This window comes from Sturnira hondurensis, unplaced genomic scaffold (assembly GCF_014824575.4).
Source record: "Sturnira hondurensis isolate 20B ecotype Veracruz unplaced genomic scaffold, ASM1482457v3 Scaffold0000648, whole genome shotgun sequence".
In the NCBI taxonomy this organism is placed as follows: domain Eukaryota; kingdom Metazoa; phylum Chordata; class Mammalia; order Chiroptera; family Phyllostomidae; genus Sturnira; species Sturnira hondurensis.
This window is the reverse complement of record NW_028073279.1, coordinates 7,253,077-7,279,694: the sequence shown is the minus strand read 5'-3', so window position 1 is coordinate 7,279,694 and position 26,618 is coordinate 7,253,077. Positions and strand designations below refer to the sequence as shown.

Genomic DNA, 26,618 nt, shown 5'->3' with positions numbered 1-26,618 from the left:
CGAACTGCAATCTTGGTGTTTTGGGACAGTGCTCTGACCAACTGAGCCACCCAGCCAGGGCAAGCATGAACTTTTACTAAAGAAGTTATATGCCTGGGATGTAACCTGCCTGGCTCAGAATTTATGATCAGGTCACCCTCTGAGGTTACTTTCTGTAGAACCCCCTTTTCATCCAGAAATCTAAAGATTAAAAAATTAATTTCATGATTTCAAAAGTAAAGGGTAGACTAATACAAATAGAAAAACTAAGAGGAGACAAAAGAACATTGTTGATAATTCTAAAATGCTTCTGTTCCAGGGGGTGGTACCTGAATTAAGGACCAAGACACTTCTCTATACAAGTGGCAGCCTGTCCCACTCACCTGCTGTTGAAGATATTTTACAAATACAGTACAGCAATCTGTTTTCATTCTAAGGCAGGGAAAATCTGAAATGAGCAAGAAATATTAACTCAGACTTCAAGACTCCTAAATATAGATCATATCTCACAATATAAATAATAGAGTAATAATAGAGTGGAATAGTTGTGCTTATGACACACAAAATCAGATCTACACATTTTTATTGCTCAAAATTAGTGATGATACTTCCAAATGAATGAAAACAGAATCTCTAATGCTGAGCTGAACATAGAATTCCTGTCTAGATTAACTTAGAGTTAGAAATATTATAATTCCAAATTCCTTTTGTCAACTTCTCTACAACCACTAAAGAAAACCAGTTTAACGTGTTTTTAAAATATATGTACTTTTGTACAAAATAGCTTGCAAGGGATTCTGTTACCTTAAAGAAAAGTTCTAAGAAATCTGTCTTATTACTTTAAACTGTTCAGAAAAACTCTCAAATAAAATTAGAAAAATAATATTGTCAGAGAAGACTAGTGAAAAACAGCAAAAGTTTGGTGGAAGAGTGTTTCTGGGAAGATAGGAGGAAGAGAAGACAGAAATAAAAACAAATTGAATAGGTTTGAGAGGGTATTAAAGAGCAAATAAGTAAGTTACTTATAAATTAGGGAAACATGGTTATGAAGGGTTTTAGAGTACAAATAAGAATATGTTATTTTGTTATTTTGTTTGGTCTTATTTAGAGAAGGAAGGTAAAACTTAAGGAGAAAGAGGATGGGAAGAAAATATCTAAGATACATGTGAGGTATTTTGCTAGATTTTTATCTATAGTATTTCATTACAGAATGAACCACTTTTAATTAGACCTTGTGTTCATGTCATAACCTCATTTAATTGTTCTCACAGGCTTAAGAGGTAGGCATTATTGTCCTCCTGTTATAAATGAGGAAATTGACAGTAGAAGGTTAAGTTCCTTGACAAAGTAACTTATGTAGTGAGAGGTTAATATTTTTTCCTTTCAAAGTCAGGATCTAGTTTACTCCTCACAGGATAACAAAATCAAACATGTGCTTCACAGGCAAAAATCTAGGCAGAGTGAATATCCTGTTTGTGACTAAAAGAAATTTTACAGTCTGCTAAGAGATAATCTTTAGATTATTTGGAAATGAATAGCATGACCTAGAAGACAGTGCTGAGAAGGAATTTTTCTTTAAAATAAAATTAAAAGTGAATTGATCAGGAAAATATAAAGACCATTACAAAGGGTTCTGCTATCTTATCTGGGTTCTCCCAAAGCAGAACGAGCAAAAGCAAGGAGTTTGGTACAAGGAGTTTAACTAGTAGGTGATCCCAGGAAGAGTGGTGAATGGAAGCAAGGGAAAAAGAAAAATCGGTGCATTAATGAGTGGACTACTGCTGTGGACAGCTGGACTCAATTCCCCTAGGTAGCTCTGAGAATTCATAGAATTGATTAGAACTCACTATGGAAGTGTCGCTTCAATGGGTGAGGAAGCTAGGATATATATCCACAGCTCTCATCCCTTATTTATTTGGCTATCCTGGGCCATTAAAACCCTGCCCCACAAATGGGCTAAGCACACTCCTGAGACCAGAGACGGTCTCTGGGCAGAGAGACACAGGTGCTCGAGGTAAGATGGCCTTGGCATATGGCCTATCCTGAAAAATTCCAGCCAATGTTAATATAACGAGAATGGTTTGCACGACATCAATGTAACCTGGCAGCCAAGGAAAGTGGACTGGAATGTGCATGTGTAAACATTGACTTCACTGTACTAGTAGTCAGTGGGGGCAGTACACCCGTTGAGTGAACATGTGTGCTGTGTGGCTGTCCCATTCAACATGACTGAGCAAGTAGAACAATAAATCTGCATCAAATTTTGCATTAAGCTTGAACATTTCTCCTTGGAAACTATTCAGATGATTCAGAAGGGCACAGCTACAGGCATCTGGTGATTGGCAGCTTCATCACGACAATGCACCTGCTCAGGCATCACATCTTATACAGAGTTTTGTGGCGAAACATCAAATCACCCAGGGGACTCAGCCCCCTATGGCCCAGACTTAACACCCTGCGACTTCTGGCTTTTCCCAGAACTAAAATCACCTTTGAAAGGGGAGAGGTTTCAGACCGTCGATGAGATTCAAGAAAATCTGAGGGGGCAGCAGATGGTGATTGGGAGAACTGTGTAAGGTCCCAAGGTGCCTACTTTGAAAGAGACAAAGGTGTCATTGCCCTGTGTACAATGTTTCTTGTATCTTCTCCAATAAATGTCTCTACTTTTCATATTACATGGCTGGATACCCTCTGGACAGACCTCAAAGTGGAGAATTCATGAAGCTGCAAGTGACCTCAAGAGTTGATCAAGGGGATACAGGCAGTACATCAATAGGGACCAATAAATAATCTCGAGTGTGTGTGTGTGTGTGTGTGTGTGTAACTTCAGTAGAATAAAATAAAATTTCAGAAGAAAAGTACTGCGGTTTCAAAAGAATAAAATGCAGAGAAAAAAATATCTTTTATAAACTTCTGACCACTTGGTGGCAGTATGTCAAAGTTTAGGTGGTTGAAATGGGGTAATGCAAGTAATGATGACCTGAAATGACAACAAATATTCCATGATAATGGCTGTAAAGCAATCTCCCAAAAATGTGTTATTTTCTAGTTGGAGATTACACTGCTGTTACTATATCGGAAGTTTTCGGAAAGATTCTTTCCCTAATGCTTTCCTTGTCCCACAGTCCCTGCCCATCTTTACATCTGTTATAGATTCATGAAATTGCTATTACAATGCAGCGAAACTATTGAATTAATACTTAAGCCACTTTCTTACTTTGTGTGTCTCTTTAGTTTTTGCAGCCACTGAAGCCTGATTTGTTTCTTTTTTTGCGTTAGCATTCTCTATAGAAACAGAAAGTTATTTCTTTTTAGCAAGACAGGAGTTGTGTTCCTAACCAAAATGCTGTCAAAAAATTGTTATATGCTGATAACTATAACCATTCTTATGTATTCACTTCTTCTATTATAAACATGATAAACATTTCCTCTTAAGCTACTTGTAACATTTACTTAAAGCCCTATTTATTAAATTAAAGTTTGTATCAAATACCATTATCTTTGAAGTAAATGTAAAAGTAAATATTGAGCCCTAACTGGTGTGGTTTGGTGCTGGCCTGCAAACCAAAGGGTCGTTGGTTCTATTCCCAATCAGGGCACATGCCTGGGTTGCAGGCCAGGTCCCCAGTAGGGGCATGTGAGAGGCAACCACACATTGATGTTTCTCTCCCTGTCTTTCTCCCTCCTTTTCCCTCTCTAAAAATAAATTTTAAAAACTTGAAAAAATTTTAAAAAGTAAATATTGATAAATTATTATTAATTCTAAAAGGATTGATACTATCTCAAACTCCTCTTTTACTTCCTTTTGGTTTTCTCCTACCGATTTGATTATTCTGATGTGGTCTCTTCTGTGTCCTCTTCTTAAATATTGGTACCATTCAGGGCTCTGCCTTCAGACTTCCATTTTTCTTCAAGCTACCTGCAGTCACTTCCCCCAGCAATCTCACCCACACACAAACTTTAAGTTATCTCCCACTTATTGATGCTTCCTAGGTTTGTATTGTCAGCCCCATTTCTCTCTGAAGCTCCAGTTTCATTTGTGATTGCCTTCTAAACATCTCCACTGCAAATTCAACATGTCTACCAATTAATTTATATCCTTTCCTGGACTTGTTCCATCCCACCCCCTTCATCCCTTTCACCTGGTCATTCAGAAGAAAATCTTGGAATTGTTTTAAATTGAATATTATTACAATCATTAATTGAGTGCCTCAGGCACTGTCTTTTATGTGCATTATGTTATTCAATGTTTAAAACAAGGTAAGCACTATTATTAATATCATCTTACAAATTAGAAAACAGAAACTTTCCCACAACTAAATGACTAGTAAGTAGAGGAACTGACTTAAACTCAAGCAGTGTATTTTCAGAGTCCGTACTGCTAAGCTAACATTGTTAATAGTAATAGCACCAAAAATCCATGTTTCTAAGCATTCTCTCACCTCCTTTGTGATTAGGTTGGGGTCATCTACGTGGTTCTGGCCCATGGAAATGGAAGCACTGTATGTCTCTTCCAGGCTAAGGAACTTAAGATATGGCATTTTTCTCCATCTTTAAGGCACTTGAGAAATGGCATTCTGCTCTCAATCTCTTTTTTCTCTCAGTTGTCACGAATTTAGAGGCCAGGAATCATGGAAGACAGCAGAGCTACAAGTTGGAGGAGACACTGCATGAGAAAGAAAAAAGACCCAGAGATTACAGGGTGTTGTTATCACAGCACATCCTGGCCTCTCCTGACTAATACAAGTGATATGCCAAAAAAATCCCTCCCTCTTCTTCACTGTCCACACCCAATCAACTACCAAACCTTCTCATTTCTCCTTAATTCTTCTTCTTCTGTGTCCTTCTCACAGTGTCTTAGGTTAAGCCCTCACTAGTTCCCTAATTGGGACAATTACCAAAACCTTCTAAACAACTTGTTACCTCCATCCTCCCTCCATACTACACACTGTGGCTAGTGTGACCCTTCTAAAATAATACTGTGTCGATGCCCTGTTCTTACTTAAAATTTTTAAATGGCTTTCCATTCTCCACCAGATAATATCCAAACTTTTCAGCATAGGCTACAAGGTCATTCACAGCTTTGTAACACCTGCCTCACTGACCCTAGATACACATTATTCTACTTTCTAGTATATTACTCCTTCTGAGAATTCCTCTCCTATGCATCTTTTGATACTCAGCTAGGCTGTTGCCTTGGAAGAAAAAATTTTTCCTGACACGTTATTCCATCTCCTTTTTTCTGTCTCCCATGGCCCTTGCTCCCCTCCTCTTTTCTATCCGTTATACCATTGCACCTCTGTGTTCATTTTTACTGCATCACCCACCATATCGATTGTGTTGACCAAAAAAGTCCATATGTTTTTTCCATAAAAGACACATTGTTTCACTCTCACCAATAACTTTATTGATTTGGGTATTTTGAGTATGTCAGCTATCTCCCACGTAGTATAATATTGATTGTTCTTAATTAATGTCTCCATTTGATCACTATCAACTTCAACTGGTCTACCTGACTGGGGAGCATCGTTCAGTGAGAACTCTCCGGCACAAAACTTCGCAAACCACTTTTGACATGTTCGATCACTCAGTCACAGCACCTTCTCCATATTCTGCACAAATCTTTTTTTTTTCATTTCAGTTGTGTTTTTATCTTACTTGAAAGAATAAAGCATAATATGCCAAAAATGTTGCACATTTTCTTGCATCTTCAAAATTAAATTGGCTACACAAAAGTCACCAAATTTGATATGTTTAAAAAAATGCACACTGATATGACAGCTGTCGCAATACAATCTAACGAAATTGTTTCAAATGAATTTAAAGACAACTAAGTGCTACTAGAGTCATCTTACACACACAGAAAAAACTGGACAAACGTTTTGGCCAGCCCAATATATTAATGTCTTTACTACCGTGCATAGTGAATAGTACATATTAGGAAATTAAATATTTGTTGAATGAATTAAGAAATACATGAATGAATGAATGATATTTTAGGCTATCAGGTGTTTCCTAGATAGCCTATAGGGAAAACACTATCATTAAAATAGTCACAAAACTGTGTACTCTGGGTGTGGTAGCTGGTTTATAAAGATGGCCCCTAATGAACCTGCCTTTCAGTATTCACATTTTCACATAAACCATTTTCACATTGGATTTGGGCTTGCCCTGGGATCAGTTTCAACCAATAGAAAGGGGCAAAAGTGACATTGTATAACTTCTAAGTTTGGGCTTAAAATATCTGAAACTTCCAATTTCTTTGCTTGAAAAATTCCCTTTTAGAAACCATCACAGAAGCCCCTGGTCAACAATCCCATCTGGCCCTGGCTGGTGTAGCTCAGTGGATTGAGCACAGGCCTGTGAACCAGAGGATCGCAGTTCGATTCCCAGTCAGGGCACATGCCTGGGTTGCAGGCCAGTTCCCGGCAGGGGACACACGATACATTGTGTGTCCCTGGCAGAGGCAACCATACATTGATATTTCTCTCCTTCCCTTCCCCTCTAAAGATAAATAAATAAAATCTTAAAAAAAAACAAAACAATCCCATCTGATGTCTTAGATGCTAGCCAGTTGTCCCCCACAGGAATGCTCCATCTTGGATATTCCAGACCAGCTGAGACACAGATGACTGCAGCTCCAGTTAACATTCTGTGGGACAAGAACCTCCGAGCATAGCCCAGTCAACTCCTTCTCTCCTATTCTGACTTCATGTGATCCTGTTAAAAAAATATAGGTTTTGTTGGGGTAGAATGACAATTTACAAAGTTGTCTCAGCTTTACTATTATTTCCTGAGCATGCAATGACAGGAGTGACAAGTTTGCTGTCTTCCAAAGGCCTTGCCACTGTCGGGTCAATACATGGCTCTCCCACCCCTCATAAAGAAGGTTGGCCAGAGTGTCCTAGGCCAGAAGGGATGTGTATTGTTTTGGGAATGGATTGTAACTGCCCTTTATCTCATTTGGGGAGCAGCTTCTTGTCCTGTGACTGCTTCTTGACCTTTTCTTTCTGCATGTACACACTGAGATAATGCAGTTTAGAGTCAAGCACGGGACACAAGCCTCCTTTGTCTGGGACTGCTTATAACAAACCTCAGTTTGGAGGAGGTGTGGTCCCTCTGGCACCAACCCACTGCCACCAGTGCACTCCTCTGTAATGTGAGTAATAAACAGGGTGCCCACATTGGCTAGTCCACTGGGTGGGATTTTTTCCCCCAGAATATCATGAACAATTAAGCAGCTGCCTTGTTTAGGGTTCCTGTGCTACAGCCACAGTTACCAGTGCCTACCAGTGTCATTGCCAATGCTCTAGCACTTGATATTGAGAATGCAGATGTCTGTACTGGGGTGTGGTCTCAAGTCACTACCAAAGTTATTGCCATCAACACGGCTGAGCTCTTGTGCTTCAGTATTCCACAGAGATCATTGTGAAACAGCCTTTCAGATTTACTCACATTTTTATTGTACTGCTTTTCACTTTGGGACTCAGGCATGAATCCATGGGGCTGATCCAATAAATAGTCTGAGTTATAGGATGACAGAAGTAATGTATTCATGATCATTTTCTTTTTCCTGGCCCATTGTCCTTAAGCAACACTTCTATGCCATGACATTCCCTTCCTTTAAAATCTTTTCATAGAGGTGCCAAGTCCTTGATGTAAAGAGATCCTTGGATATGAATTCCACCAGACCTTCAGACTTGCCCAGGGAAGCCTGAAACCGATATGTTTAACATGCTCAAATGCTAGTGAATTAAGAAAGGGATATTTATTTACTTATTTTTAATTAGTGTAGAATACCTCTTCTATCCCCACACTCATCTGCTAACACCTACACTTTTCCTTGGGGAAATTACCCTTCCCTCCTTCCAATTAGTTGTGATTGGGCTGTCAATTACACTGTATCACTACATCTTGGCCCATAGTAATGGGAACACAACCTTGTTTTGATCAATCCCATTAGGTATTTCTTCTCTTTAGGAAAAGAGACTGCTCTAGAGGACAGGTACAGGCCCCAGGATAGGGCAATGAGAGTTCTCCTCAGAGGCTTTTTCCTCCCCCAGAAAGAGACTCCTTCCTTCCTGAAGAATAGAATAAGAAGGTTGTAATCTTGGGCTCCAAGTGGAAAATGCTCGGAGGAGATCGTGAAGTCCAGAAAAATTAAGCAGATGACAGATGAATGGTGCAAAGGACAGTGAGTTCTGGTTGTGCCAAGTCTGAAATTTCTCCCCCTGAGATACATGATGGCACTTGCTCTCCACAGAAATTCAATCAGCTCTATAAGAGGCCCCGTGTTTCCCATTAATTTTCAATTTTTACTTAGCTAGTTTGAGTTGGATTTTTGTCAATTACAATAAAAATGCTGATGATTGCAAATACAGCACAATAAAATTGTGAAAATATATTTTCTTATTGTTCAGTTACCTACAAGTCATTCATATTCATAACAGAAAAATGACAAACTAAAAAACAGCTGAAGTTGCAGTATATTTAAAGACTTATCTTGTAAGAAGTCAATGTTCTATATATAACTTGCAGTTATGTACTATGATCTAATGATGCTAACAAATTATTCAAGAAAAGGAAATTTGATTTCAGAGTGTTCTATAAAGGAAAAAATGTACGAAATATATGTTTTGTTGGGGTAAATTGACAATTCTAAAAGTTATCTCAGCTTTACTAAATTTCTTTTGCAGCACTAATTTGGAATTTTTTGATTAAAAATGAATATACAGTGTCTATAATTTTGCCATCCACAAAAGAAAAAATAATGATACAATCTGAAGTAATAGACTTCTGGTCAAGATGGAGGCATAGGTAAACATGCCTTACCTCTTCAGATGACTATAGAAAAAAATTACAACTAGACCACCAAACATATATCATCCAGGACCATCAGAAAATCAAGCTGTATAGAAGTCTGACAACCAAGGATTTAAAGAAGCCACATTTATTCAGACAGGTAGGAGTGGCAGATATGGAGACCAGCAGAGAGGCACGGAGATGTGTGTGCCATAAACACATGGCAGAACTGGTTGTGCCACACTCACATATGGTGAATGAAATTTGGGAGGGAGCAAGGGATCCCAGCCTCAAGCCAGACCACACAATCCCGGGTTCCAGTGCCAGGAAGATAAATCCCCATGACTTCTGGCTGTAAAAACCAGTAGTGATTGGGGCAGCAGAAGAAACTGCCAAATTTTCAGGAGACTCTTCTTAGAGGGCCTGCACTCAAGTAGAACTCACGCAGACCCACCTGCTCTGGGATTCAACACCAGGGAAACAGCTGGGAGAGTACCAGTCCTATATGGAAAGAAATGAAGTAACTGGAAACAGGGTGAGTGCCAGGCAATCCTCTAGAACCCAGGCAGCAGCACTGTCTCCTCTCTGAGCCCTCCATCCAAAGCCACAAAGTGATGAAGTGGATTCCCCTGCCCTGGCAATTACTAAAAGCTCCATTCCACATAATCTACAATAGGCTACCCTACTAAGACAGGGAGTTAAAGCAACTCTACCTAATACACAGGAACATATACAGGGAAGCTGCCAAATTTAGAAGACAAAGAAATAGGGCCCAAATGAAAGAACAGAGCAAAACCCCAGAAAAATAACTAAGCAAAATGGTGATAACCAACCTATCAGATACAGAGTTCTAAACACTGTATCAGATGCTCGAAGAACTCATTGAGTATGGCAATAGCATTAAAAAAAAAACAGAAAGAAATGAAGGCTATGTAAAGTGAAATAAAGCAAAAGCTACAGGGAACCAACAGTGAAGAGGATAAAGTCAAGATTCAAACCAAATATTTGGAACATAAGGAAGAAATGAGCATTAGGTCAGAATAGCAAGAAGAAAAAAAATTTTAAAAACAAGGATAGTGTAAGGAGCCTCTGGGACATCTCCAAACATATCAACATCCAATTTATAGGGGTGACAGAAGGAGAAGAGAAAGAGCAAGAAATTGAACATTCATTTGAAAAAATAATGAAATAAAATTTCCCTAATTTGATGAAGGAAATAGACATGCAAGTCCAGGAAGCACAGAAAATCCCAAGCGAGATGGACACAAAGAGGACCACACCAAGACACATCATAATTCAAATGCCAATGATTAAAGATGAAGAGAGAATCTTAAAAGCATCAAGAGAAAAGCAGATAGTTATCTTCAAAAGAGTTTCCATAAGACTGTCAGCTGATTTCTCAAAAGAGACCTTACAGGCAAGAAGGGGCTGGAAAGAAGTATTCCAAGTCATGAAAAGCAAGGACCTACAACCTAGATTACTCTATCCAGCAAAGCTATTGTTTAGAATGGAAGGGCAGATATAGTGCTTCCCAGATTAGGTAAAGCTAAAGAAGTTCATCATCACCAAGTCATTATTATATGAAATATTAAAGGGACCTATTTAAAAAAAAAGAAGATCAAAACTCTGAACATTAAAATGGCAACAAATTCACAACTATCAACAGTTGATTCTAAAAAACTAAGCAAACAAGGAGAACAGGAACAGAATCATAGATATGGAGATCATTTGGAGGGTTACCAGCTGGGAGGTGGAAGAGTGAGAATGGGGGAGGAAGGTACAGGGAATAAGAAGCATAAATGGTAGGTACAGAATAGACAGGGGGAGGTTAAGAGTAGTATAGAAAACAGAGTAGCCAAAGAACTCATATGTATGATCTATGGACACGAATTAGGGGGATGGGGAATTGTGGAGGAAAGGAGGTACTGGACAGAGGGAGCAAAGGCAGAAAAATTGGAAAAACTATAATAGCATAATCAATCAAATATACTTTTTGGAAAAAGGTGAAAGGATTAGCCACAGAACATTTACACATAACCCATAGATAGAAACAAAAGTGTGGTGATGGCCAGAGGGAAAGGGGTTGGGAGCTGGATGGAAGGGGGCAAAGTGAGGGGGAGGGGAGACATCCGTAAAGTGTCAACAATAAAAATAAAGGTTAAAATAAATAAATAAATAAATAGATAGGTAGATAAATAAATAAATAAATGATAGCAATAAAATTCTTGGAGAGTTATTTACTATTGAACGCTACAGTGCTCTGGATGTAATAAAGTTTTCTATTGGTTTTTAGAGTAAACCATGAACAAAGATTTAACTCTAACATTGAATCATTCTTTTACTAACAACATTAGTATTAACCTAAGAAGAAAATCACAGCAAAATATAACGGTTCATATAAATGAGACCATAACAAGGACCACTTTTGAAATGTGTAAAGTATAAAAGTGTCTAAAGAAGACAACTGATTAAATTTATGATCCAAGATTTACTCTGTCAAATGAGAAAGTAGAAAATTTGACAACCTAATTTATACTATAAATTGCCTTTGTACGAATGAGGCACCAAGAAGAAACATCCTGAAAAAGAAAGTCAGTTAGCTACTGACTATCAGGTTTATCGTTCTCCTGAGTCAAAGTAGTTGAATCATGCTTGCAGATTGTGAACAGTGAAAGGTGTTAGTTCCTCCGAGTTCAAGCCACTGTACCCTAATGGCATTTAAAAATAAACTACATGAGCTCCACTACTGAATGAAACATAAAATGGAAATGCTCACAATTAGGTCGTCAGAGATCCTACTAAGAGAAATAGTTGAGAAAACAAACAACTGCTTTTTCCCCCATAAAATTTTGGTTTTAAGTATAGTGCAAATGATTTCAGCATTTTACTCTTTTTTTTTTCAATGTAAACTTGTGCTTCATTTCATTTGGGATTTATCTTCATTTTGTAATGGTATTTGATTTTTAGTGTGGAAAGGAGCAAAGCATTGAACTCAAGGTAGGACCTTTGCTTTATTTCATCTGTTACTCCCATAACCAAGAAGCTAACATTTATTTATTAAACACTTGTGCCAGGCACTGTGATGTACATTTGATAGACATACTATCATTTCATCCTTCCCTAAAACCTAGGATATATATGTCTTACCCACATTTTTCAGGGAAGAAAACTGATGCTAAAATGGGTTTGTAACTTGTCTGAAGTCATTCAACTAGTATATGGCCAAGTTTGAATTCAAACTTGGGTCTCCCTGGGTCCAGATCATTTCTCTTTCCTATTGTTCCATGCTGGTGGCTTTGTCTCCCAGATATAAAGATTAGAAAGTTTGTGGTATGGCCTAGTCTTAAAGCAGCAACAATTGAAAAAAAGAGACACAAACTTGGAATCCTCAAAGATTCCCCCTGAAACATAGCTAAAAGAGTTTATGGGAAAATTATATTGATTTGTTTTTGAAATGATGGCTATCAAATTCCTAGTAGAGAGCTTGTTCCATTATAAGGGGTAACTAGTTCTCTTCTCATCTCTCTCTAGGTGAACAGTGGGGGATTAATAAAATCTACTACTTCAGCTTTTACTGTGTTTGTATCTATGTAATAATACTATAGTACACACCTATTGTCTTGTTTGCCCAACATCCAGTCTTCCTCTGGGAATTGTTTTACACATCCACCCTGTGGTGAATTAAATTATTTACTCCCACCCTATTCTATCCCCAGCATCCCACTCTAACTAAAGCTTCACTGTGGGCAGAAAGTGTGTCTCTGCCCCTTGACCTGGGGTTTAGCCTTGTGACTTGCTTCCATCAATGGCATGTGTTAGGATGGTTCTGAGCCTAAACGTCAGGGGTCTCCCATGTGCCCTAGCAAGCTGACTGCTCCCAGAAGGAGGATGACCTATGTGTGGAACACAGCCACCCTGGTCACCAAAGTCTGAAGTGTGGCTTCTCCCACCAATATGCAGATCTGAAATGACAATTGTTTTCAACCACTAGTTGGGGGTACATTGTTATACAGCATTAAAGTGATAATAGTTAATGGATATACCTCCTATCCCATCCCATTCCCAATCATATGGTTCCCATAGGATTTACCAGGTTCTTCTTATAAGACCTGCCTCTTTGTTAAGATCTTTTTACAAGATCCTATCATCTGTTTTTCCAGAGACCTGCTGGACCACTTAGAGCTCTTCTCAATATTTTGAACCCGGAGGGAGAACATGAGGCTCTCTTTCTGTGGCAGAAAGTCTACATGTAAAACCCGGAGTTTTCATCAGCTGTGTTGGGTACTCCGGAGGAAGCAGATCCATGGTGAGAAAGTAGAGTCAGGAGACAGGGGGCGACACCTAGGGGGTTTCTAGAATCCCTTCCGCAGTTATCCCTAAGGCCCCGCTGCATTCTTACTGTTAGGTTCTCTGAATCCCAAAGTTTCCCTTTGTTTGACTGAGCTATTCTGGTTCGATTTAGTCACTTCCAATTGATCACTTTTCTTTTTCTATTGTGAAAAAACTAACAAAATTTTCCATAAGCTGTTTTTGAATGTGTGATGCAGTAGTATTAACTGTGTGCACATTGCTGGGCAACAGATCTCTAGAAAATTTCCCTTTGCAAAACTAAAATGCTACATCCATTAGATAACAAGTCCTCTCTTTCTCTTCCTCCCTACCCCTGGCAAGTACCATTTCACTTTCTATTTGAATGAGTTTGACTATTTTAGATATCATATATAAGTGCAATCACACAGAGTTTGTCTTTTTTGTGACCAGATATTACACTTAGCATAATGTCCTCAGGGTTTATCAATGTTATAATATGTGACTGGATTTCCCTCTTTTTAGAAGGTGCATCATATGTATGTATCACTTTTTTATAAGGGTTCATCCAATGATGGTCATTTAGTTAGATTGCTTCCATCTTTTGGTTATTGTGAATAATGCTGCTATAAACATAGGTGTATAAATATATACACATATTTTTTAATTTACTTCTTCTTTTTATGTTTAGACAGAAGGGATGGGAGGAAGAAAGAGAAGGAAAGAAACATCAAAGCATCGTTGCCTCTCATGCACCCCACACTGGGGACCTGGCCTGCAACCCAGGCATGTGCCCTGGCTGGGAATTGAACCAGTGACCCACCACCCACCCCCCCACCCACCCACCCCAGTTCTCAGGCTGGCACTCAGTCCACTGAGACACACTATCCAGGGCTATGTTCATATTTTCTTTATTTTTTAATCTCAAACTATTTTTTAAATTATTGTTCAAGTACAGTTTTCTATCTTTTACTTCCATCCCAGCCCACCCCCCCCCAGTGCTCCGCACCTCCCTCCCATTTCCACCCCCCTTAGTTTTTGTCCATGTGTCCTTCATACTTATTCCTGTGAATCCTTCCCCTTTCCCCCTGAAATTCCCTCCCCTCTGGTTCCTGTCAGCCTGTTCTCTTTTTCAGTTTCTTTGGTTATATTTTGCTTGCTTGTTTGTTTTGTTGTTTAGGTTCCTATTAAAGGTGAGATCATATGGTATTTGTCTTTCACTGCCTGGCTTATTTCACTCAGCATAATGCTTTCCAGTTCCATCCATGATATTGCAAAGGGTAGGAGCTCCTTCTTTCTTTCTGCTGCATAGACTTCCATTGTGTAAATGTACCATAGTTTTTTGATCCATTCATTTACTGAATGTGCACCTAGGTTGCTTCCAGCTCTTGGCTATTGTAAATTGTGCTGCTATGTGCATATTTTCTTGATGAATTTAAACTAATAATTATTTATGCACACCCTACTTCAGTTTGAGATAGAACAATGAAAGAAAAACAGTATGGATGACAATAACAATGGTTTTGGGACATGAACACCCATGAGTGAAACAAACTCCCACTGCATGGCCTTTACCTTCTACCTGTCCACCGCCCATCCTACCCTTTTTAGGGGCTATTTTAAATGTCTTGTTCTCTATGGAGCCTTCTAAGAGATTCCCAATGAAAACTAAGTTTCTTTAGCTCGACCCTCCATATAATATCTTTCCGCCTTTCTATGGCTCTTATCACGTTTTATTTATTCTCCAATTCCTGTTGCACTCTTTCTGAAGAAAAAACAGTGTCTTATTCATATTTCTTAATATTCATGTTTCATATTTCTTAAATTATTCCATCAAGAGTTTTACATTCAATAAGTATTTGTGAATTGAGCGGTCCCCCACTTAACCCCTGAGTTAAAACTAGATTCTTCCTTTGTCTGAGCATACTTATGCTAATCTTCTTACTTTACACTAAAGGTTCATATTTTAATCACTGTCCATAATTTGACTGAAATTAAAACTTTAAACTAAAATCAGATGTATGACTCAGTTAGTTACTTTTTTAAAGGTCAGAGTATTTGCTGCCAAAAGGCCAGCAGGCTGAATTTGATCATCCCTTAGGTTAAAGTCTACTTTTAGCTTCAAATTTCTTTAGTTTTGTGATTTACACAGTTAACTATTTTTCCAATAATAAATAAATGAGTTTCTTGGTAACTTTCTTAAGTTATCAGAAAATTTGCCTCGGTTTATTTTTCCTGATATTTTTACAAAGGCATGTTCTGGGCTCAGTCCTAAGACTTCCCTTTTCTATTTATACTTTACATCTACTTTCTTGGTAATCTCATCTGTTTCTATAACTTTAAATTTCATCTATGTGTAGCTGAAACTCAAATTTTTGTATCCTGCCTGTATCTCTTCTCTGTATTCTAGATTGATACGATCAACAGCCTATTCAACATCTCTGTCTTCAAAGGCATTCTAAACTTAAAGTGTCTCAACACAAATTCCTAAGTCCCTTCTCCATTCCTCAGTAAAGCATTTTCCTCTTTAGGTTTTGTCACATCTCAATCAATGGCTGCTTTATCCAATCTTTCTAGTTGTTTAGGCCAGAATCCTTGGAGTCAAATCATTTGCACGGTCTCCACTTAAAACTCTCCAGTGGCTTCACTCAATTATCAGAAGAGCTGAAGGCCTTCCAGAGCCTTACACTATTGCTCACCACCCTCACTGCAGTTTTCTTGGAACTTATTTTATTTTGATTTAATTCTTACTATTTTCCCCCTCCTTTCCCTGCTTATCCCACAGTGCCTTCCCTACTCGGCCTCTCATGCACCCCAGGGCTTCTTTTTCTGATCTCTGCTCAAATGTCACATTCCAGCAAGAACTATTTCCAGCACACTGAATTCTATCTGCCTTTTCCGCTTTATTTCTCTCCAAATTCTGCACCTTGTGAAACTATTTTACTTATTGGTTTCACTTACTCTCTCCTCTCACTAAAATGTAAGCTCTATGAGGACTAGATTTTTGTCTGATTTGTTTACTCCTTTATTCTGAGTGCTGAAATAGTTACTGGAACATAGCAAATGCTCAGTAAATAGTTCCTGCATAAATGAATTCCCCCGTAAGTACAAAAGGTCAGAATAAATATGGAGAAAACAAAATGGTAAAGAATAGTTTTCCTTTCACTTGAGTTGTGCCTCTTAGTGCATGTTTCTAGAAAGACAAGGAAATCCCATGGTATATCTTAATTTGAAAAAAAACTCTCATTCAGTTATTTAAAAATATACATACAGTCATGCACCACTTAACAATGAGGATATTCTCTGAGAAATGTGTTATTAGGCAATTTCATCATCGGGCCAACATCACTAAGTGCACTTACACAATCCTAGATGGCATAGCCTAGATGTGTAGTAGGCTGTTGTGTGCATCAACAAAAACCAAAACCTGAACACACAGGTCAATTAAAGGGTAGTATTTAAATTATGCTTTTCCAATTTTCAGTTGTATTAACTCTTAAATCTCAGACATTTTTTGAGATGAGCAAAGGCAATGAAAACCATCAAAGATCATTAGCTTCCATGCAAACAGGTCCTCGCTCCTTACCAAGAAAGTAGATGTAAAGTAGAAATAGAAAAGGGAAGTCCTAGGACTGAGCCCAGAACATGCCTTCGTAAAGATATCAGGAAAAATAAACCAAGGCAAATTTTCTGGTGACTTAAGAAAGTTACCAGGAAATTCATTTATTTATTATTGGAAAAATAATTAACTGTGTAAATTTGAGTGTCTGGAACTCTAAATCTTTCTGGAAGAGATCTTCAATATTCAAAATTGTTTGCATAAATAGATTTTGAATTTGAATATCTTACTGGTATCTGTTGATTTGAAAAGCCTAAAATCACCCTTGTAATTAGAACCTCCATTAGTCACTACCAGTTCAGAGGCAGGATTTCAAAGCGCTTGGAGTAGCTGCACACCCTGAGCTTTCCCCATGGTTTTGGTGACCAGATCCGTGTTTGGGGAGCCACCTCTAGGGGCAGGAACAGTGGAGAAGTTCTGGCTGCAGTCATATCTGCTGAGAGTGGACATCATTTCCTGAGGCTGCACCATCATGACCCTGGAGGTCAAAGACAGGCAGGGCAGAGCCTGTGATGTGGTGCTCAGCTTTGCCAGGTTGGAAGCCTACCTCCAACAGCAGCCCTACTTTGGAGCAGTGGTTGGCAGGGTGGCCATCTAAATTGCCAAGGAAACATTCACATTAGACACGAAGGAGTATAAGCCGGTCATTAACAACGGGCCCAGCCGTCTGCATGGAGGCATCAGAGGGTTTGATAAGGTCCTCTGGACCCCACAGGTTCTGTCAAATGGCATCCAGTTCTCATGGGTCAGTCCAGATGGCGAGAAAGGTTACTCTGGGGAGTTAAAAGGGTAACATACGTGCTGGATGGTGGAGAGCTCGTGGATAACTATCGAGCTCAAGCCAGTCAGACCACACCAGTCAACCTGACCAACCACCCTTATTTCAACCTGATGGGCCAAGGTTCCCTGAATATCCATGATTAGGAAGTCGCTATAGAAGCTGATGCTTTTTTGCCTGTGGATGAAACCCTGATTCCTATAGGAGAGGTTGCTCCCATGCAAGTAGCTGCATTTGACCTGAGGAAGCCAGTGGATCTTGGAAAACACCTGCAGGAGTTCCACATCAATGATTTCGATCACAATTTCTGCCTGAAGTGACCTAAAGAAAAGCAGTTTTGTGCACGGGTCCACAATGCTGGAAGTGGGCGGGGAGTGGAAGTGTGCACCACCCAGCCTGGGGTTCAGTTCTACATGGGCAACTTCCTGGACAGCACCCTGAGGGCAAGAGTGGACCCACCTATCCGAAGCACTCCAATTTCTGCCTTGAGACCCAGAACTGGCCTGATGCAGTCAGTCAATCAGCCCTACTCCCCCACTGCTGAGGCCTGGTGAGGAGTATGACCACACCACTTGGTTCAAGTTTTCTGTGGCTTAAGGAAGTGCAAAGATAGAGCCACTCCAGGGCCAGGCTGGGAGCCCCTTCAATAGCCTGTCTGCTACTTAGAAATTAGATGAAGATTAAGAGGCTTTAAAAATGATCCAGTGATTTAAAATCTTACAAATGGCCACTGTCATGATAACCAGTCTGAATACTGATTTCCTTCCCAATGACTGGCTCTAGGCCAGGTCTAATGACCAGCTCTATTCTCTGTGTAGTTCAGAGGACCCAGCTGCCAATCAGCATCCAAGCTCTAACTCTAGCCCAGAAATGGCACCCAGACCCCCATGCTCCAAGGGCTCCATCTCTCCACCCTGCCTCTTTCTTTTCTACTTTTCACTCCTCTTTGAGCCTCCCTTCTCATTCCTTTTCTTTTTCTTCCTTTTTATAAAGAGCATTGGCCTGAGTTTGATTAACTGTCTCTGAGCCTTAGGAGTGGTGTGACTTAAAGTATAAGAAAGGATCTATCATTTTGATTCTCTGCCTTTGAAGTTAACTGAGGAAGCCCAGCCCAGCCGAGGTACAGAAGAAAGGAAGCCATTGGAGACAGGAGCTGTGTCAGTGTGAGGTCAGGGCCTACCTGAGGATTGCACATAGCACCTGGAACAGATGTTGTTACATAGATGAGGCTGGGGCTCCCTCTTTTCCTGAAGAGTTGAATTATCAGTGACAGGTATAGATTGGTGGTTTCTAAAGAAATGTGTTTTTTATATACTAGTATCAGTTGAAATTTAAAAAAACAAAAAACTTGCATCTTCAAAAAAAAAAAAGAACTTCCATTAGAATTATAAGTGAAAGCCAAGTGAAAAATTGGAAAGCTGTCTCTTTTTGCAGATGACATGATCTTGTACATAGAAAACCCTAAAGAGTTCAGAAAAAAACTATTAAAACTAATAAATTGAGTAATATTTTAAGATAAAAATCAACCTACAAAAAATTCAGTTGAATTTCTACACACTAACAAACTATTTGAAAGAGAAATTAAGAAAACAGCCTCATTTACAATAGCATCAAAAACAATAAAATACTTACTATTAATTTAACTAAGGATATGAAAGATCTGTACACTGAAAATGTAAGAAGAAATGTGATGGGAAAAAGAAAAGTAAGAAGTAAAATAAAGAAAAAAATTGAAGAAGACACAAACAAATGAAAAGATCTATTATATATTCTGAGATTGGACGAATAGTATTGTTAAATTTTCATACTACTCAAAGCAATATATGTAGTTAATGCAATCCCTACAAAATTTTCACATAAATAAATAAATCAGTCCTAAAATTTGTATGGAAACATACACCTAAAAAACAAACAAACAAAAACAAAAACCCAGAGTAGCCAAGACAATGCTGAGAAAAGAACAAAGCTGGAGGTGTTACACATGCTGATTTCAAACTACATCACAAAGCTATAGTAGGTAAAATAATACAGTATTGGCATAAACATAAAAACAAACAGATGGACCAGTGGAACAGAATAAAGCCAAGAAATAAACCCAGGCTTATACAATCGACTAATCTATGGCAAAGGCACAAAGAACTCGTATATGGTCATACTGGGAAACGGATAGTGTCTTAATAAATGGTGCTGGGAAAACTAGATAACCACATGCAAAAGAATGAAATTAGACCCCTTTCTTACACCACTCACAAAAATTAACTCAAAATGGATTAAGGACTTAAATTGAGGCCTGGAACTATAAAGCTCCTGGAGAAAATCAAAGGGAAAAAGCACCTTGACATTGGTCTTGGCAATCATTTTTTAGATATGGCACCAAAAGCACAGGCAACAGAAGCAAAATTAAGCAAGTGGGACTACATCAAAGTAAAAAATTTTTGCACAGCAAAGAAAACGATCAACAAAATGATAAGTCATCCAATGGAATGAGAGAGATTTGCAAACCATACATCTGACGAGGGGTTAATATCTAAAATACCTAAGAAACTTATATAACTCAAAAGCAAAATACCCAAATAATCTGATTTTAAAGTGAGCAAACAACCTGAATAGACATCTTTTCCCTAAAAAAGATATACAAATGGTGAACAGGTACATGGAAGAATGCTCAACATCACTAGTCATTGGAAAAATGCACATCAAAACCACAATGGGATATCACCTCTCACTTGTTAGGATAGTTATTATCAAAAAGACAAAAGATAGCGAGTATTGGTGAGGATGTGAAAAAAACAACAACGCTGTACACTGTTAATGGGGATGTAAATTGGTACACTCTGAAAAACCACTCTATGGAGGTTTCTCAAAAAGTTGAAAATAGAACTACCATATAATCCAGGAATCCCACTTCTGGGAATATATTCAAAGGAAGCAAAAGCAGTATTCCACAGATAAATTTGTACTCCCATGTCCACTGTAGCATGAGTCACAACAGTCAGCACATGGACCTGAGCTAGTATCTGTCAACAGACACATGGAATATTATTCAGCCACTAAAAGGAAATTCTGCCATTTGTAATAACAGGGAAGAATGTAGGGGGTATTATGCTAAGTAGGGCTAGGAGGTGAGGCATATGGGGAAATGTTGGTGAGAAGATACAAATTTTATTTATTTATTAAAAGATTTTATTTATTTATATTTAGAGCGGAAGAGAAGGAGAGAAGTATCAATGTATGGTTGCCTCTTGTGAGTCCCCTGCTGGGAACTGGACTGCAACCCAAGCATGTGCCCTGACTGGGAATCAGACCACGATCGTGTGATTCGCAGGCCCATACTCAATCCACTGAGCTATACCAGCCAGGGCAGAAGATACAAATTTTAGTTGTAAGATGAACCAAGTTCTGAGGATCTAATGTATAGCATGGTGGCTATCGTTAGTAATATTGTATTTTATACTTGAAATTTCCTGAGACGGTAAATCTGAAGTGTTCTTACTATTAAATAAGTAAAGGTAACTGTGTGAGATGATGGTTGTGTTAATTAGTTGGATTGTGGTATTGTGGTAATAATTTCACATATGTATATGTATATACAAAATCATTATGTTATACATTTTAAATATATACAACTTTGTCAGTTATACCTCAATTTTAAAAATCATATTACATTCCTGATATGGCTTTTTTGAGTTATTAAAGATTCAAGGTCTCCCTGAAACACCAATCCCAAAGAACCCATGCACCCCAATGTTCATATCAGCACAATTTACAATAGCCAAGAGTTGGAAGCAACCTAGGTGCACATTCAGTAAATGAATGGATCAAAAAACTATGGTACATTTACACAATGGAATTCTATGCAGCAAAAAGAAAGAAGGAGCTCCTACCCTTTCAACAGCATGGATGAAACTGGAAAGCATTATGCTGAGTGAAATAAGCCAGGTGTTGAAGGACAAATACCATATGATCTCACCTTTAATAGGAAGCTAAACAACGAAACAAGCAAGCAAGCAAAATATACCCAAAGACACTGAAATACAGAACAGGCTGACAGTGACCATAGGGGAGAGGGGAGAGGATTTCAGGGGAAAAGGGGAAGGATTCACAGGAATAAGTATAAAGGACACATGGACAAAAACTAAGGGGGGTGGAAATGGGAGGGAGGGGGGGAGCATGGGGGGTAGGCTTCGATGGGAGTAAAAGACAGAAAACTGTACTTGAACAATAATTAAATGGAAAATGCTTAAAAAATAATAAAAGAAAAAAGACTCGAGGTCTATTTTGAGGGGGATAGGAGAAGAATGAAGGAGAATTTAATGAAACAAAAACCCTCTCTCCCCCTCTACTCATAGTTAAATTTAAATAAATAAAATGTGCACAGCAGTAGACATATCAGTAATTCTTTCCAGTTGCATCATATTTTAGAATTGACTAGAAAGGAACTTTCCCTTTATATTTCTTCCTTTAAAGTTTTTCTTGTTATTTAATGCATTTATTATTTTTAAATGTTTTTAAATTATTACATATACTCATCCTAAAAACTAGAAAGTTACAACAAAAGCAAAATGAAGACAAAATAACCATAATTCCATAATCCAAAGAAATTACTATTGACATTTTGGTGTATTTTTTTACAGTTTTTTTTGTTTGGCATATATAGTCAAGCTTTATCTATTGGAGTCATCTAAATGTTTTTTTTAAGAACCTTAAAAGGAGCTTTTAAAATTATGCACACCCTTGCATATTTTAACTGACATATAAAATATTAAACATAAGTCAAATAAGTTTATTGAACATTTTATAAGATGAAATAAATGAAAGGACTAGGCTGTAAGAGGAACAAATATGCCTTTAACTATCTTATTGACTAGAGTACAGAAAATCTGTAAGAAATCAAGTAAAATTTTCACATGAATTTTACTCAATGTATCTAGAAAAAGTGTGATAGTCTATCAAAAAAATCTCATTTACACTTAAAAGAATAACCATAAGTCCCTCGTATTGCTTCTGATCCCAAGTTTCAAACTATCCCAAGTGGTTCCAAATATCCCCAAATTAGCTAAAATTCATACTATCTCAAAATGGACTGAAACACAAGTATTTTAGTAAGCTTCACTTTTCTAAACAATGTATATGTTGGGGAAAGAAAATACTTATGAGTCTAAAGCACCTTGATTAATTATCCAAGGAGGCCTCCTTAAAATTAATTCCATTTATCTGTGTGTTTGGTACCCTGGAGTTACTTATAGCGTAGGTAATGCACAATACTGAGATTAAGGATGAAGGATATCATTATGTATGAGGTGAGAGAAAGATGACTGGGAACCCAGGATTATTCTCACAGAAATCGAATTTAGGAAAAAACACATGCAGAAGTTCAGAGTCTGGAAATTGACCTCCTTGGAAGTATACACGCAGTCTTCAAAAGCTAGAGTTGTACCTTGAAGGTTTTGAATTCATCCCCACACCTTAGAGTTCTTAATCTCTAACAAACTCTAGGAAAGAAGACAACATTGACCTTTAATGCATACCTCACAGGAAATGGTGATGAGTCAGCCTGTAGCACCTGTTCTTCCAACAGAGCTGAACGAGCGGAAAGGTGTTTATTGCTGAGAAGCATCAAGCAGCTGCTGTAGGTACCATCTTTGGATGAGTCAAAAGGTTTATGGTTACTTATTTCTCTTCTTAGACTCTACACAAGTCTTTACGAATAATGGGGTTATTAATTCAGTGGTTGAGAAAATTAATAAAATAAAGCATCACCTCATTTATCTGGCTTATTTGAAGAATGTGTTCTTCCAAGTAACATTGTCCTTAACATAATTAAAGATTATAACTTCAAGAGTAAGCCATGAAGTTAAAAAATTAGTTCAACATTTTTAATAAGTTTTCTTAAATGAGTAATATTTTCTTAAATAAGCACTATAGGACTGAAATTGTACTTTTTGCAGTTAATCAGAATTGTAAATGTTGAAAAGTAGGGCAGGGCCAGACAGTAAACTGGGCAGTGCTGGTGAAGTGGATACGGTGTGGAGGACACAGAGGTAGCAGGAGAGGCTGTTGAACGAGGGTCCTGCTGGTACCACAAAATCTAGTTTAGAGTGACAAGTGGGAGATCAAAGTAGAGGGAACAGGCAAGAAACAAAATCTGAGTCATTGACCCAGATCAGGTAAGCTTTCCTCTCCGGGAGTTGGCACTCAGGGCTAACGCTTACAAAAGTGTGGACCTGAGGCTGCTGTGTATTCCTCTCGGCATACAACTGTTCTTGTATCTTTTCTTTAGCATTTTATTCTCTCTCGTTGTACTTTTTAAATACTCTCTTCTTTGCCACTTCAGGATCCTCAAAAGCCATTAACACCCTCCTCTGTAGTTACAGCCCCTGGACAGGGTGTGCTGACACAGAGAAGGCACAAAAAGAACAGGCAGCCCTCTATTAGGCCCAATAACAACAGAATGGCAGGATGGCACTGTGAGTCATCAAAACAACTCTTCGCTTCAATTGCACCTACTGTCTACAGTATACTGGAGAGTGCAAAAGAGTTGTTTCAGCTCTCGTACTGTAAGTTTTCAGGCAATTTAGTTTCATGTTTTTTACATTTTATGCTTTTTGTTGGTGATTTAGCTGTTTAAAATGGAGTCCTGGAGTCCTATGTGCAAGAAGGCTGCAATGTATATTACCAAGAAAATATGTATGTTAGATAAGCTTCATTCAAGCATGAATGACAGTACTGTTGGCCCTAAGTCTAATGTCAATTAATCAACAATATGGATTAAGTAAGGTGTCTTTAAACAGACACACACATAAAACAAGATTATGTATTGGTATATAGATGAAAATGTGAGCATAAATTTGCAGTACAAAAAATATTAATCACTAAAACATTTAATGAGTTGAGCTTAAATCAAAAACTCCTGCTCTCAAAAGACATCATTAAGAAAATGAAAAAATAAGCCACAGACTAAGATAAAATAGTTGCAGAACACATATCTGATAAAGGGTTGGTTTTTCAAAATACATAAGTCACTTTCAAACTGCAATACTAAGAAAAATAACTAATAAAAATGGGCAAAAGATTTGAATATATTGTTTACTAAAAAAATACATACAGCAAATAAACACATGAAAAGGTGGTTAAGAACCACCACCAGCTTCCATTAAAATAAGTACATAAATCCTGATTTGCATTGAACTCTCTATCAATCTCATCTCCACTGTCCAAGTTCCTGAAAGATTACCCAATGCCCTCTCATTTATTTTCTATTCTGATTCACTGCCATCTCGTTTCTACCTCCATTTCTTTCCTGAAACTGTCCTCAGGGAAGACTGACAGTTGTCAAATCCAACACCCCCTTTTAGTCCTTGTATTTAATCTCTGACTATTCAACACTGGCCACACACTACTTATATCTCTTTTTATCTTTTGGGTCAACATTTTCTGGTTCTGGCCACCCATTCCCTTCCCTTATTGCTCTGAGTGTTCTCTCTGAGTCCTCATATTCTAAACTTAGTTCAATATTATTGACATGCTGAAATCATCTCTAAATCATGGATTTAGATGTCTAGCTCAAACTTTTCTCCCAAGGTTACCACTGCCTACATCAGCTTATCAGATAGGTCTCTCTAAGCATGTGATAAGCACCCCCCAGGCAACATACCCAGAACCCAAACTCATCACTTCCCCATCATCATGCCTCCTTCTGTGTGTTCAATTAATGCCACTGTCTACTGGGTCAGCAAAACTAATCACTAGAGTCATTCTTCCTGTCCTGAATTCTTAATGTTCCACACACGCTGTTGACTGCGCACTTCAGAACTCACCATTTCCTTATTGGTCACGGTTGCTTGTCCAACCTGCCTCCACAAAGCTCTCAGATCTATTTTCTCCTTTCAGTTCTTGCTGCCTTGCTTTGCTTTAGGTCCTCCTAACTGTGTTCTTCATCTCCAGTCAATTCTCTATGCTATCATTAAAATTATATTTTTAAGATCCAATCTGATTATGCTATTTCTGTTTAACAATCTTTGCTATCTCTTGACTGACATCAAGATAAAGGTTAAACTACTTAGCAGGAATACAAAGCCCATTGCATTCTGCCATTGACCTAGTTTTCCAGCTCAAATCTTATTCCTCTCAACCTGGAGAAACACTTGCCAGTCACAACACATCAAGATGACTCGCACATTTTGTTCTTGGTATGTGAAATGTTTTCCCATGCCCTCTCCTTCACAGGTTAGAAAATTGTTACCAGTCATTAAAATCCAGTTGATAGTCATTTCTTCTATGTGATCTTCAAAAACAATCTTATTTGTGTATTTCAGTGGCTCTCAACTCTGCCTGCTCATTACATCACCTGTAGGGGGTACTTTTAAAAAATATCGACGCCCAGCTTCCACCCACAGTAACTCTAACTTCATTGTCTAGAATGAATCTAAGTGTAGGAATGTTTCAAGTATTCCTTCAGAGTATTCTAATATGTGAAGTACTAAAGATAAAAAGTTAAAGAGTGTGGATTTTATGACTTCAAGAAGTTTGCTGTAGAGAAAACAAGTAAGTTAATTGTCATTTACAATAGGAAGGAGTGCGAGTAGTGAAAAGATATCCATGTATAACAAAGAGAGGAAGCAGGAAGGAAAGATAAGTGAGTAGGCACCCCCTGGAGATGCCTACTATAAACCAACCAAATATTTGGTAAATTTTTCTATTTGTTAGTAGAATCCTGCTAAACCATGCATGATAGGTCAAAGCAACTAATCTATAGTTTAATCGATGTACACAATACAACAAAGAGTTGATCTGTAATCAATCACCATTATACCCTTAATGCCCAGAACAATACCTGCACATAGTACTCAAAAATAAATGTTAAATAGATTAATGGTCAACAGTAGCATTTAAACTTTCTTTTCTTAGGAAATGCATTTATGATTAACATCAATATTGGCTGCAAATTTAAACTAAGCATCATAGTCTTGTGTCAAAGATTTTGGCCAAGCATGTATATGTGTTCTACTTCTTGAACAAGAAAGGTAATTTTAAATGAAGCTGAGGGAAAAAAAAGTATTGACAAAGCAGTTCGCTTTCAGTAATCTGGGTTTTCCCAAATAGTGACAGAAGAACCAGTCATTTTGAATTGGA

General features: G+C 38.1%; 1 long non-coding RNA gene and 1 pseudogene across 1 annotated transcript; one reads left to right on the top strand and one right to left on the bottom strand.

Moving 5' to 3' along the window:
* Window positions 1-314: 314 nt before the first annotated feature.
* Window positions 315-12,921, bottom strand: LOC118985607 (uncharacterized). The gene is made up of 4 exons (XR_005066151.1): window positions 12,872-12,921; window positions 4,422-4,645; window positions 3,197-3,264; window positions 315-427 (listed from the first exon to the last, which is right to left on the bottom strand). It is a non-coding gene; the product is annotated as an uncharacterized LOC118985607 (long non-coding RNA).
* Window positions 12,922-17,029: 4,108 nt separating this feature from the next.
* Window positions 17,030-18,092, top strand: LOC118985601 (galactose mutarotase-like; annotated as a pseudogene).
* Window positions 18,093-26,618: the final 8,526 nt, after the last annotated feature.